This window comes from Mastigoproctus giganteus, chromosome 4 (assembly GCF_048544385.1).
Source record: "Mastigoproctus giganteus isolate SK-2022 chromosome 4, ASM4854438v1, whole genome shotgun sequence".
Lineage (NCBI taxonomy): Eukaryota > Metazoa > Arthropoda > Arachnida > Uropygi > Thelyphonidae > Mastigoproctus > Mastigoproctus giganteus.
This window is the reverse complement of record NC_143578.1, coordinates 206291574-206307367: the sequence shown is the minus strand read 5'-3', so window position 1 is coordinate 206307367 and position 15794 is coordinate 206291574. Positions and strand designations below refer to the sequence as shown.

Genomic DNA, 15794 nt, shown 5'->3' with positions numbered 1-15794 from the left:
TATTTACAGGGAGATTTGAACAATTGTATGAACATTAAATTTTTCTGTAATCTTGAAAAGTTGGCCAGGGAAGCACAAAATGATTATTACAGTTTATGGAGATGATGCTAAGAAAAAAAAAAAAAGAAAAAAAGAAAACAAGTTTTCAAGTGGTGTTAAAGGTTTTTCAAGGGGAAGATTTGCTTGAAGATGAAGAAAGAAGTGGTTGCCTATTAACGTCCTGTAATGATCAAAACATCAAAAGATTTCACACTGTCATTTGATCAGATTAACAGGCAATTGTAGGGCAAAAGGGACATGGGTTGGCTTGTCTAGGTAGTACCAGGGCTTTCCCACAAACCAATTGAATGTCACTGTGAAGAAGCATGAACACTGCTAAGCCAGTTATGGATGTTACTTACGATTTGTGTTTAGTGTAGTGTCAGGTTTGTATAACTGGCCCCTTAGCAACCAGCCTTAATGACAATCGCATCCAGGATCTGTTCCATGGTACAATTTAAATTTGCAGTTTTGAGGGATCTTCTGTGAATCACAGAGTTTATAATGTCACAAGATGCCAGCTTGTTAAACACCATTTTATGCACCACCCCAAGAGTTGGAGTTACCCTCCATATTCCATGACAGATTAGATTAGCATACCTTTTTACATTTGTCTTAAAAACCTGAGGTGGTCTGCCACTTACTGTGGGCCTGTTCTACACTGGTGTGCAAAATTTAAGGACACCAGTCAGGTTTTCACCTGTAGCTTCTCACATAGGAAAAGAATACCAAAAGAACCTCGTGAGGTACAGAAACAATGAAGGAAACAACACTGACACAACAACGGAAACAAAAAGGAAATCAGGGACTTTATTCAAAAACGGCAACATACCACTGGCTACCATGATACAGATGCATCACTGCCAAAGATGGAACAAAGGGAAGAGGTGGTCCTCAGTAGGAGATGTGGCCAGTTCTAATGTCAATGCAGGCGTTGCATCGCCTGGCCATATTAGAACAATGTTGTTGATAAATTCTTGCGGTAACATCGCCCATTCCTCTGTCAGCACCATCATCAGCTGGTGAACATTTTCTGGTGGGTGTGGATGCGCTGCTAAGCGTCTCCCCAGAGCCTCCCATATATACTCGATGGGATTTAGATTGCCAGAACGGGCAGCCCAATCCATACAAACAATGTCCTCGCTTTCCAAAAGCATATCACAGCTGCAATGCGATGGGGTTTGGTTTGGTTTGGTTTGGGGTTTATTGGCGCATCAGCAACTGAGGCTATAATGCACCAAATACCGGTCATATATAAAAAGTGAAAATATTCAGTGACCTAAGTAGTTAGGCCACCATGTCGAGATATAAAAGGAGTAAAAGTACAAAACATATGAGCAAAGGAATGCCAAATGAATTTTAAATTCGATTAAAAAGGTTTACTGATTTTAAAAAGTTAAAAACAGCTGACACATTGTCATTGTCGGATAAAATCTGACTGAGTGTATAAGGCTCAGCCAGAGGACTAAAAGCGGTAAAATAAAAATCACGTTCGTGTCTAAAACGTGGACACTCGGTTAAAATGTGGCGTATACTTAGATAGGTGTCACAATTCTCACACATAGGACAGTCATCTGCCCTCAGCAGAAAAGCATGTGTAAGATGACTGTGTCCTATGCGGAGCCGAGCTAAAACAACTTCCTCTCTGCGATTCGTGCGCAGACTAGACTGCCAGTGTCGGATTACAGGCTTTATCTGATAGAGCTTGTTTGTGACTTGCTCATGCCAGGATTGTTGCCATTGGGACAGTAATTTATCGTGTATTAACTGCCTGTAGTCTGTATAGGGGACTAACAGGCAATAACTGTTTTTGGGGTTCGGGTGACCTGGCCGCAGCATCTGCCAGTTCATTTCCCACTATCCCAATGTGGCTTGGAATCCAGCAGAAACGAATGTCAAATGAACACTCAAACAAGGAATGCAACGTCTGCTGAATCCGGGTCACAAATGGATGAGGATTATACCTCCTACCCGATAAAGCCTGCAGTGTACTTAGAGAATCAGCGTACACCATACACTTTTGGTACCTATGGGTTTTTATGTGGTCCAAGGCTAACTCTATAGCATACAACTCAGCTGTATATATGCTGCATTGTTGGGGAATCTTTCCAGATATAGAAAGACCTGGAAAGATAGCAGCACATCCAACAGACAACTCCGATTTCGAGCCATCAGTGAAGATAGGCAAGAAGTCGGAATATTCGGTCCGGTGGGCAGCGTAGAGTTGGTGGTAGACAGAAGATGGAGTTGTGGACTTACCCCAATTTTTAAGGGAGAAGTCGCATGATGGAATGCAAGCATGCCAGGGTGGAAGTGATTGCCTTGGTGATTGGGCAACATTGTCTACCGTGATGTCGAGCTCTCTGAGCAGATCTTGGACACGGATACCAAAAGGCCGATTGGCAGTCTGACGAGTGTTATATAAGTTTTCCCATTGTGGCTTGAAAACGGACGTCCACGTAGGGTTGTCTGGCAGGGATTTTAATTTAACAGTATATTTTAAAGACAATTGCTTTTGTCGCAATGACAGTGGTGGTTCAGATGCTTCAACATATAAACTCTGGACAGGGGATGTTCTAAATGCTCCAGTAGCAATACGGATGGCTTGGTGGTGGACTGGGTCCAGCCATCTAAGTACGCTGTTTCTAGCCGATGTGTACACTTGGGACCCATAGTCTAGTTTAGATCGGACAAGTGCACGATAGAGGCTGAGCAAAGTGGAGCGGTCTGCTCCCCATTTATTGGAGGAAATAGAGCGTAGGAGATTCAACCCTCTTGTGCACCTTGTCCGCAGTTGACGAATGTAAGGTAAAAATGTCAGCTTCTTGTCGAAAATGAGCCCCAAGAATTTTGTCTCAGGTGCTACTGGAATGATGTCTTGTCCGAGTTTAAGTTCTGGTTCAGGGTGAAGGTTCCGTTTGCGACAAAAGTGTACGCAGACGGTCTTCTGTGGCGAGAACCTAAAACCATTAGTCACTGCCCAAGAGTTGACGTGGTCTATGGCATGCTGCAATTGTCTTTCGATGACCCTCATATTGCATGACTGCAAAAAGATGCTAAAGTCATCTACAAAGAGGGCACTGTTTACGGTAGGAGGAAGTTGTTCGGTTATAGAGTTAACTTTGATTGCAAAAAGCATAACGCTTAAAACTGATCCCTGTGAAACTCCCTCTTCTTGGCAGAATGGTCGGGAGAGGGTGGATCCCACACGAACTTGGAAAGACCGGTCTGTAAGGAAGTTTTTGATAAAGAGGGCAATGTGTCCTCTAAGACCAAAGTTATATATATCTTTTAAAATTCCATATCTCCAAGCCGTGTCATACGCTTTTTCCATATCAAAGAAAACTGACACCTGGTGCTCACGTTTTAGGAAAGCATCACGTATAGATGTTTCCAAGCGGATTAAATGGTCAAGTGTTGACCTATTCCTTCGGAAGCCACACTGTATCCTGGAAAGGAGGTCATTAGCTTCTAAATACCACAAGAGACGAGCATTGACCATTCTTTCCAGGATCTTGCACAAGCAGCTCGTCAGAGCAATAGGACGGTAATCGTTTGGTGTTTTTGGATCCTTTCCTGGTTTCGGAAAGGGAAGGATAGTTGCCACATGCCACGAGTCTGGAAATGTCTCTTCAATATAGATTCTATTATAGAGACGGAGCAAACGATCCATGGATTCCGATGAAAGATGTTTAATCATCTCATAATGGATGTCGTCTGGCCCAACAGCACTCGCCTTGGAGAGTAAGAGTGCTGCTTTCAGCTCCCACTGTGTAAAGGGCTGATTGTATTCCTCGCGATTGTTAGAGGACAGCTTTAGGTGATGTTTTTCTGCTCTCTGCTTGTGTGCGAGGAACTCTGGGGGGTAAGCTGTTTCTGAAGACACTTTAGCAAATGTCTCCCCTAGAGTATTTGCAATTGCAGTTAGATCTGCAATTGTACATCCATTATGTTCCAGGATCGATGAAGGGTGTGAGTTGTATTTGCCCTTCATTTTCCGAACTTTGTCCCAGATGGCTTTGGGATTGGCGGCCCGTGTAAGGGAAGATGTAAATTTGATCCAAGATTCCTTTTGGCTCTGACGTCTAATGTACCGTGCTTTGGCACGTGCACGTTTGAAGGCTATTAAATTATCTGTGGTGGGGTAACGGCGAAATATTCCCCATGCTTTGTTTTGAGCCTTCCTAGCCGCTGTGCATTCTCCATTCCACCATGGTTTTGGAAAACGTGGAAAGCGGGACGATGTCCTGGGAATTGCAACTGCTGCTGCCTGGACTATACTTTCTGTGATGTCTTTTACTGCCTCATTAATTGGCTCCTGGCTGACTATGGTGGTATTAAATGTTGCCAGATGACGAAAGGCATTCCAGTCGGCATGATCGATCTTCCAACGTGGTATCCTCGACTGGTGACATTGTCTCCCATTTGAAATGGTGGATAACACGGGGAAGTGATCACTACCATAAAGGTTATCTTCAACCTCCCATGTACTCAGAGGCAGGAGGGAAGAGGAGCAGATGGAAAGATCAATAGCAGTAAATGTACGGGTAGCCGTGTGGAAAAAGGTGTTAGATCCCACATTTAGAAGGGCCAGATCATTGTTTTCAAGCAATCGCTCGATAATCCAACCCCTTCTGTTGATGTCAGAACTACCCCACAGCGGATTATGCCCATTAAAATCCCCTAATAATAGGAAAGGGGGTGGCAGTTGCTTAATGAGATCATCAAGGTCTGCCTGGGCGGTGTCGTTCCCAGGTGGCAAATAAATAGAGCAAACAGTTAGTAGGAACCCTACTGTAAGACGAACTGCTACAGCCTCTAGATTAGTGGTAAGAATCACAGCTTGAAAGGGGTTGTGGTTACCCACAAGGATAGAAACTCCTCCGTGGGCAGGTCCATCCCCAGCTCTGTCTCTGCGAATAACTGAGCAGTTACGTAAGTAAGGATCTTCTTTTGCCGTTAAATACGTCTCCTGTAAGCAAAAGCAAGTTGGTTCATGCTTACTCAGGAGGGCCTTGATGTCATCTCTATTTCTACGAAATCCACGGCAATTCCATTGGAGAAATTTAAATGTACCCATTATTTTGATTTACTGGGTCCGTTTGGTGGCTTCCGAAGGGCTGAGGGCTTCATTTTCTCAGTCCTGGGTTTGTCTCTCTTTGGAAAGACTGGACGTTGGCCTGTATCCATTTCTTCTTCGTCTTTCGCAAAGAGTTCCAGGACAGGGTCGTCCTGTACCTCCTTATTTTCGACATCCATTGTCTCTTGAATTGTAGATGCCTGCTCCCCTTTCTTCTTGGTTTCTTTAGTACTCTGTTTTGGAAGTGGTGGAGCACTAGGAGGTACGGATATAGCAGTGGCGGCTGACTGTGATTTTTGGGTGGGCTTTTCGGAACTTAATAAATAGCGCGCAATGGGGGTAAAAGACTCCCTTGGTGGAATACTCATATCAGTCTGAGTACCAATGGTACTTTTCCCAGAAGCTTTCTGGGCATATGAGGGCTTGGCGCTATTTATAGGTTGGATGCGTCTTCTGGCCTCCTGATAGGAGATGTTTAGCTCTGTTTTTAGTTTCTGAATTTCCTTCTCCTCTTTCCACCGCTGGCATGCTCGAGAGTATGCAGGGTGTTCCCCTTGGCAGTTTGTACAACTTGGCTTAGAAGCTAAACATTCCTTGCTCTCGTGGTCTTTAGCACCACAGCGAGCACAGGCGGGGTTGCCACGACAAGCTGTTTGAGAGTGCCATACTTTTGGCATTTAAAGCACCTCAGTGGGTTGGGGATATAAACCCTCACTGGGCAGTTTAAATAGCCTGCTTTTATGGAACTTGGAGGCCGTGGGGTGTTAAACGTTACGATGAGAACTCGGGTAGGGACGAGATTCCCATCCTTCCGCATCGATATTCTTTTGACAGCCGTCACTCCTTGCTCTTTAAGTTCAGAGCAGATCTCTTCTTCAGAAACATGAAGAAGATCCCACTCTGATATGACACCGCGTGAGAAATTCAAGGTTTTATGGGGAGTAACGATGATCGGTAATCCCCCTAAAGATGTGGCTTTCAGTAGTTGCTGTGCATGTTTTTGGCTTGCAGCCTCAACTAAAATGTCTCCAGAACGTAGCCTTTTGACAGATTTTGGGGATCCTGTCAACCCTTCTAATCCTTTCTGGATGAAAAAGGGTGACATTTTCCCGAGTGCCTGCTCTCCGGTGGAATGGAGAATGAGGAAGAGTGGTGTCACAGATGGTGGTGTATCCTCAGTTCTGGCTCTTTTTGCACAAGTGTTTTCTGTGGTTTCGTCTCGATTAGGTAGGGGCCTTGTTGGGGCCCCAGAAGAAATAGAATTTAAATTACTCATAAGAGTAAAGAAAAAGTGTCTGATGCCTAAGTACCTCACCCACCACGGAGCCCTACGAGGGGGCGCCCACTCGTGAACTAGCAGGTACTGCGTACACGAATGGGACGCCGAGTTCGCTTAGAACACCATACCCACGTTTCCAATAAGTCTTTATCCCGTCCCAGGACCAAAGGGAGGGAGACTTATTGGAACGCAGTTGACCCTAGCAGTATAGTACCACCCGCCGATTGATCCCAGTCGGGCCGGTCCGGGACCACCCATCTTGTCGAAGCAGGGGCCAAAGTGGGTATTAAGGCTGGGCCCCTCAACCACCAGGATCCCCCTTTCCGCTTCCACGGGTCGCGCCGCACGGCTGCACACGCTGGATTCCAAAGATGTAACCCTGGAACCAAGGTATGGGCGTTAGATCCCAGTGATGCTAGTCTGGAAGTCCAGCAGCGTCACTGGGAGGTCCCCTCACCATGTACAGGTGCCCACGTCGAGGGGCAATGCGATGGGGTGTGGCGTTATCATCCATAAACACAAACTCAGAGCCAATGGCACCTTGGAACATACACACATGGGGAAGGATTACCTCAGTACAGTAGCGTGCACCCAGTGGCGGATTAAGGATAGTTGGGCCCCCAGGAAAATTATATTTGGGGGCCCCTCAAAAAATAATAATAATAAAAAAAAAAAAAAGAATAAAAAAAAATAAAAGTTAGGTGGCAAATAAATGAAATTTCGTACCTTTGAATTTTTTGAACTTCTGGATTTTTCTGCCTGTTAAAGGGTTAGAGGATGATAAATAATAAAACTTTTTAGTTTAATGAATAATTTTTTGTCGTTTTTACAAATTTACTTTGCAAATTTTATAATTCGCGAATTTATTGATTATGTCTTCAAAGTTTATTTTTTCGGCAAACTCATGTTCAATGGAAATTAGGGATAAGGCATTTAATCGCTCTTGGCTCATTACAGCCATTGGTGTTGCACCATTATTTAAAGCGTAGATAATCTGCACTGTTCAAAATACGTATTAAAACGTAATAATTGTTTTGAAAAAATTTTCACTTAAAATAATCAAGATTTTTATGATGTTTACTGAAAACATTAATCTATTTTAGAACACTATAGGAAAATGTCTTGGCTTGGGGATCTCCAAAGCCTGGGGCCTCTAGGCACGTGCCTCATTGCATTAATGGGTAATTCTACTCTGCGTGCACCATTTACAGTACCGCTTTCCAGTATCTGGAGTTTTGTATGTCCATCCAAGATAACGCCTTCCCAGACGAGAATAAATAAACCGCCATATCAATCCCTTTCAGTGAGGTAAGATTAGCTGACATCCAGAATCGCTGCTGAGACTGAATCTACTCTCATCAGTAAAGAGTAACTTAAGTAAAGAATTTGTGGTTGTAACCTTTAGAAATAGTGTTGGTCCTTAAGTTTTGCACACCAGTGTATGTTTCTTCTGGTATGCCTTCCAGGCATGCTTGGAGTCAGAGTACAATGCTGCAATTTCAGAAGTCCACCAGGGTACATGCCTGAGTAGGCAGGTTTTCTTTTCATGGCTGTGCTGGAAGCCTGCTTGAGAAGTTACTGGTTAGTCTTCCTTTGGCAATCCATTCACAGCTTATCATAATATTGAGGGAACAGCACTTAAATCCTTTCTAGCCGAGTGGGCTAGCCGGGTGGGTAAAGTGCCTGCCTGGCAACCCAAAGTTCACGGGTTCGAATCCCGCCTCGGGCTTGGATCAAAGTACTGCAAAAAAAAAAAAACCCTTGGGAGGTGCATTATGGCCACAGAAGCAGATGCGCCAACAACTACCAAAGGAAAAAAAAAAAAAAAAAAAATCCTTTCTAAGATAATGCAATCAAACTTGTCTCAATTGGTCAATTTGGTAAAACCCGTTGTTCTAAAGGCTGCATTGGGGGAGGAGTACCAGCACTTGCAAAGGATGACTAAGCAATGTTCACTAGTAGTTTTAATTTCACATTTTGGTCATTCCCTGACCTTTCCGCGTCCTCCATATTTGGTGGTCACGGGCTCGAACCCCGGTCTAATCAAGAAGCATGTGCTACACACTGCTGCTCCTGCCCACCTGGCTACGGAGGCACCGGAATCAATAGCAATGAGAAAATTGACTGTGTCCAGAGCCACGAGCATTTTCCAGCTGAGCAGTGTAAAATTGGATATCTTCAATGTACTGGAAGTAGGCTCACACTACTGTCAAGCAGCCAGTGTCCTTTTCAATCAGAGCACAGAAAGGTGTAAAAAGAGACAGTAGTCTCATAACAACCAGATTTGGATTCCAAATAATGATGACAGTCTTACAGGCAAGGTGAATTCTTACTGTAGTCTAGAATTTCCAAAAAGAGTGAGGGTATACAACTACCTATCCTGCAATACAGTATAGTTCCTAAAGGAAAAGGACCAGATCCATTTCTTCCATAACTTGTGTCAACTGAATGGCCACTGATGTTGAGCATTGTGTATTGATGTGTGCTAGCTTCAGCTTATCAGTAGATCTGTTAAAAATTTCTTACCCATGATTGGCCTGGGAGCAGAAGTTGTCAGATGCTTGTTTTAACACAGTGCAGGTACCACCTCTTACAAAATGAGCGTGTGGCTTGTTCACTCTTGCAGTTTGCATATTTTGCAGGATGATTTTTATTCGGGCAATCCTTATAGATGTGACAAGGTCAGTGCAATGTTCACAAGAGGGTTGCTTCTTGGAGCATCTGGCTGATGTGTCACCAAAGCCTAGACAATTAAAACATTTCAGAACTAGGATGAAATTTCTCAAGCAGAGTGAAGCCCAGCTGATGCAAATCCTGTTCTGAGTGTGAAGGATGTCTCTAACTTGGAGCAGGAAGTCTCCATGACCCAGTTAAGATTTTCCTTGAATATGGTCATACACTGGTGTGCAAAACTTAAGGACCAACACTATTTCTAAAGTTTACAACCACAAATTCTTTACTTAAGTTACTCTTTACTGATGAGACTAGATTCAGTCTCAGCAGCGATTCTGGACGCCAGCTAATCTGGCGAGAGGTTGACACACAGTATCACTCCGTAAACATCACTGAAAGGGATCGATATGGTGGTCGAGGTGTTCTCGTCTGGGGGAGGCGTTATCTTGGATGGACATACACAACTCCAGATACTGGAAAGTGGTACTGTAAACGGTGCATGCTACTATACTGAGGTAATCCATCCCCATGTGCGTCAGTTCCGAGGTGCCATTGGCCCCGTATTTATGGATGATAACGACACATCCCATTGCACTGCAGCTGTTGATATGCTTTTGGAAAGTGAGGACATTGTTAGTATGGATTGGCCTGCCGTCCCCCCCCCCCAAAATACACCCCATCGAACACATATGGGACACTGGGGAGATGCCTGGTGGCACGTCCACACCCACCAAAAAATGTTCACCAGCTGAAGAGGGCGGTGACAGAGGAATGGACGATGTTACTGCAAGAACTTATCAACAAAATTGTTCTAAGTATGGACAGGCAGTGAAAAGCCTACATCGACATTAGGGGTGGCCATATCTCCTACTGAGGACAACCTCTTCCCTTTGTTCCATCTTTGGCAGTGATGCATCTGTATCATGGTAGCCAGTGTTGCCATTTTGAATAAAGTCCCTCTGTACTGTTTTGTTTCCTTTGTTGTGCCGATGTTGTTTGCTTCATCATTTCTCTACCTCACAAGGTTCCTTTGGTATGCTTTTCCCATATCCAGGCCACTCCTATGAGAAGCTACAGGTGAAAACCTGACTGGTCCTTAAATTTTACACACCAGTAGTAGAGAACTGAACTCTAATGCCATTGATGGCCTCAACCCTCTGCAGGTTTATGGCATAAATCTTGGTAATTAGATCCTCTTTGCTGGCAGAGTTGCCATCACCAAAGAAGACCTAATTACTGAATTACCAAAGAGGGCACCCTAGCCACATAATAAGGCTAGGGCACCCTCTCCTTTGGGAATCTCAATCTTAAGGCCCATTGAACCTAGGCTTTCGCAGGCCTTAATCTTCTATAGGTCAGTGTTACTTGCTATATCTAGTATGATACCTCTATCTCTTATTTTGCAGAAGTTTTTCACCTATATGTCTCCAAAGTTTGGGCTTCAAAGTTTTCAATCCCTATGCCTTGATGGCATCACTGTTTTCTTGGACGATCTCCTCCTGGGCTGTCAAAATGACCACATCATTTGACTAGTTGCACCTGTGCAGGTGATGCAACTTGCATGGATCCATGGATATTTCTGGTTTCTAGCTCCACATTTCCCACTTTAAGCCTTTCTTTTTCCACTGGCAACTCAAGAGCATTTCTATCCTGCCACAGCTCCTCAAGACCTTCAGAAATACTGCCTTGGTCACCTTGCTCTGCTTAGTGAAAAAAAAAAAAAAAAAACTGCAGCCATTATCAACCCACTGCAAGATGGAAGCTTCCTCAACAACTCATGCTGAGGGAAATGGACCATAATCTGCCATGCTGATCCAGTGCAGGTTGTCAGATCAACCGTATTTAGCAGTCAGGGGCTTGAACCCTGGTCTACTCAAAGAGTGTGTGCTGCTGCACTCCCGCTCCTGAGCACTCAGCTATGGGGAGCACTGCTTAGTACTGATCATTAACTACTCTACTACTAGTGTTTGTGTCATGTGCAAATTTTTATATCAAGCCTTCTATCTCATATAGACATTGATTATGAAAATCAGAAACAACAGTGGTCCAAGAACCGATCCCTGGGAAACCCCACTTCTGAATTTACACCAATCTGAACAATATCTATTAATCACAACCCTCTGCCTTCTGCCCTGCAGCCACCCAACAATCCACCTTAGAATTTTTCCAGTAATTCCAAGACGTTCCAGCTTATACAATAACCTCTCATGAGGTTATTGTATAAGCATTTTTAAACTATGTCAAAATTGTTTCCTACATCCAGCTCATGAGTAACTTTGTCAAAATAGCTCACTAAGTTAGTTAAATGTGATTTTCATTTAACAAGACTTATGTTGTGTATTATTCAGAATGCCACATCTATCTAAATGTTCCCTGGATTACACTCCTAATCAGTGCTTCTAAAATTTTCTCTACCACCGAAGTCAAACTAACTGGTCTGTAAAGTAAAGTGTGGTATTGTCGTATGACACCAGGGGTTTCCCCCATCTCCGCATTGCTTTCATTGTGGGTGTACCAGTTCGCTGGGAAATGCCAGAGATTTAAAAGTGTGTGGGAGTTCATGTGTAGTATCACGTACCATTGTTCATCTGGTCATTTAGCCGCTAGACCACTGCTGAGGTCCAATGTTGCCCCACTTACATCCTGTGGAGGCAGACCAGGAACCCAGTAGACTCAGTTTTACTCTGGCAGGTCCTACCACTTACTTTCCTGAGATTTCAGTGGCTAGGACCTATACAAAAAAAATCCGTTAGGTTAGTGACGATGCACACACATATATACACGTGTACAATTATATACAAATGGTCTGTAGTTACCAACTTCACTCTTAGAACTGCCTATATGTATTGGTTATATACTAACTAACGTTGGCACTATAGCATCATGTTTATACGTAGCCATCTACTAAGTAATTACAAAATAGGCATCATTTAAGTATATCCCATATTGTGAATTCCTCCACAATGAGTTGCCATGGCATTCACAATATGAGATATACTTAAATGATGCCAATTTTGTAACTACTTATTTAAGTTCTTCGTAACTGGGGGGGCTATTGCCCTAAAGAAACTATGTAATTTTCAATTACTATACACCATCAGGCATCTCTCATATTGTGGAGTTATACTTCGCAATTGGGTTGTCATCATTGTAACATCATTGGGTACCTGCCTACTCAAAGATGAAGAGCCAATAAGCTCTGAAACAGCGCCATCTGCCGAGAATAAGTAACAGTAGTCTTCTCTATTAGAGAAGCATTACTTATTCGAGGTAGTGCAACACCATGGCAATTCGTTGGGAAGGCATTCACAATATGAGATATATTTAATGATGCCTATTTTGTAACTACTTAGTAGATGACTACATACATACATAGTACAGTCAGTCCTCGTATAACCTGTTTGCACAACACGAATTCGATCATGCACGATTTATAAATAGGGGAACGATATCTTATATAACACGAACCAAATTCGCTTATGCACGATTCGCCTTTGTTTACAAGAAATGGCAGTCGAACGCAGAATCACCCCAACCGAATGCAACACGATAGGAATGAAGAGAAGATTCTGAAAATATATTTATGTTTTTTATATCAGTGAAGGGGAAACACATTTCACCATAATAACGTAAAAACCAACACAATTCCAGCTATCGGTATTATCGCAAATGCAATTAGATCGAGTTTACTACCAGTGTATAACAGATTGCTAGCAGAAACCCAACTGGAAATTGTTTTTATTGATTTATGGTAGTAACCCCTAGAAATGTGCTTTAGTAAAATGTGAAGTGTTAATAGTGTATCTCTGTTTATTCAGTTGCTACATGCGCACAGCTTTGTTTATGTGTATCAAGCGTGCCTCCTCGTTTTGTAATTGTGCTTTATTCCCTAAAAATGAGTAAAATTAAAAGGTGTGAAAAGGAAGCGTCCTGGTGAAGATACTGCAGATTCAGAGAGAAAAAGAAAAGCAATATCGATAAACAGAGGCAGACTGGATCAAAAATTCTTACCAGGGAAAATTTATAGTGGCCTCATACTATGATTTATGGCCAAAATCACACCGGCCTCCGGGGTTTCCCGTAAGGCTTATGGCCAGTCTGCCTCTGTCGATAGAGAAAAAATATGAAATTATGAAACGCTTTGAGCGAAATGAAAGACCATGTGATATTGCACGTATTACAGACCTAAATGAGGCAACACTGTGAATTACAAAGAATGCAGAGAAAATAAAAACAACTTTTATAGCAGGAACTCCTCAAAGTGTAATTAAAATCTATTAGATTAAGACACAAAGAACTGGAAGAGATGGAATGGCTGTCACCTGTTTGGATAGAAAATCAAACAAAAAACAAGTCTGCTTACGATAGAAGCAAAAGTATTAGCAATATTTTATTAGGTAATAATCGTAATAAAATACTTACGTATTTTATTATGATTATTTATTGTGTTTGGTAATGTTTTGGTTACAAATGTGTGTTCAATCTTGGGTGGTCGGCACCTAACCCTATTTTTCTTATAGGGCCTGTTGTTTATATTGCACGATTTTCCATTGCACGAGGGTTTCTAGGAACACAACTATCGTGCTAAACGAGGACTGACTGTACTGCAGCACCAACGTTAGTTAACTTCTTCGTAACCTGAGGCTATTGCCATAAACAAACTATGTACAGGAACTCCCCGACTTACGTAATACTAGACTTGTGGAAATTCGACTTTATGTAAGTTTTTGCCAGTCAGTGCACAGTGCAAACTTAAAAAAATCATGGAAACTTATTTTGCATCCCGTAGGAATAAATGGAGGTATCGTGAAAATATAATGTGAACCCAATAACACTTTTTTTTTTTTATAATTCGTTCCAAGTCCTTGGAATTTAAAAAAATTTCACTATATTACTAAGCTATTTATCTCTCTAAAAGGTCATATTTATAATGGAAATTATAAATATGATGCCATCGTTATCATATGTTCCCATTATACGAATCAATTTTGAATGCCTTTGTGATATTTTTCTAAAGCACGTTTCTGGAGGTCATGACCATAAAACAATAAAAACACAATTTGCACTTTCCAGTTTATTGGGCTTTTTTGTTAGTGCATCTAATTATAAATTGGTGGTAAACTCAATCTTATCGCATTTGCAATAATGCCAATAACTGAAATTGTAGGGGTTTTTATTACATTACAATATTATGGTGAAGTGAGTTCCCCTTCACTGAAATCTTCAATCATATAACAAACAAATTTTCAGAAACTTCTCTTCATTCCTACTTACATATTGCAATGATGAAGGGAAAGTGACCAACAAAAAGTGCAAGTGGTGGTAGTGCCAGGAAACAAACCAAAATTGATTTAGAAATGAAGATGAAAATTATTCAGAAGTACAAAGCATGACAAAGTTTGTCATCTACTGCAAGGGAATTAATTAGGTCTTGCTGCTGCTTCAACAGTGAATACTATTTTAAAGGACAGTGCATGTATAAAAGAACATGCCAAAGGATCAATGCACTTAAAATCAACAGTGATCACAAAACAGCGTTCATCGGTGCTATATCAAAGATGGAATAGCTGTTAATAATATGGATGGAAAATCAGATTCAGAAGCAACCCCTGAGTCTAATGACCATTCAAGCAAAAGCAACAAGTTTTTATAAAGATATTAAGGATAAGTATGGCAAACCCCAATCCAAGTTCGTGACAAGCAATGGGTGGTTTAATAGGTTCAAGCATCGCACTGGTTTCCACAACGTTAAAGTGTGTGATCAAGTCGCCAATGCCGTTTCTGCATTGGAAAAAATATTGATGAAGGCGGCTATTCAACGCAGCAAATAAATTTTTAAAGTTGACAAGACTGCTCTGTATTGGAAAAAAATGCAGGATTGAACATACACTGCCAAAGAGGAAAATACAATGCCAGGTTTCAAGGTGTCAAAAGATAGGGCCACGCTCTTGCTTGGGGCTAACGCAGCGGGAAATTAGATTAAAACCACTGCTTGTGTAAAGTCCAAGTGTAGGACGTTCAAGAGCATTATCTAATGCTCTTGGACGTCCTACACATCTAGATGATTTTAATTCGAATGTGAATGTCATATTTCTACTGCCAAACACGACTTCACTCATCCAGCCTATGGATAAGGGCATTATTTCAAATTTAAAGGCATACTATTTATGCATAGCATTTGCTCAGGCATTGTCTGCAGTAGACGAGAAAAATTTTACGTTAAGAGACTTGGAAATCTTACAATAGTTACCAAGCCATCTTAAACATTAATAAGGCCTGGGCAGAAATTACTAAAAGTAGTTTAAATGGCATGTGGAAGAAATATGCCCACGGCATGTAAAAGGCTTCGAAGGATTCGAAAAAGACAAATCATATGAAGAGGTTACTGATAAGATTGTAAAGGTTGCAGAGCTACTTCAATTTGAGGTTGATGCCAATGACGTGGAGGAGTTAATAAAGGAAGAGAAGGCATTATCTAACAAAGAACTTATTGACTTGCAAGCAGTGATAGTGAGAGAAGAAAATGCTGATGAGACTCAAGATGAACCAAATGAGGAGCCACAACTCTTCATCACCAGAGAGATGGCAATGGCATTTCGTGAAATTGCATCGGCAATGGTGAGGTTTGAGAAGATGGATCCTGACAGCGAACGATCCTTAAATTTTAACAGAGAGGTGAATGATATGCTTGCTTGCTACAAAGAAATCTATGATGAAAAGAAA

At 42.0% G+C, this 15794-nt stretch overlaps 1 protein-coding gene across 2 annotated transcripts in view; it reads right to left on the bottom strand.

The window, feature by feature from the left end:
• The window catches only part of LOC150087344 (retinoic acid receptor RXR-alpha-B-like), a 186937-nt gene that overhangs the window by 105462 nt on the left and 65681 nt on the right, over positions 1–15794 (bottom strand). The gene's annotated exons all lie outside the window — the stretch shown is intronic.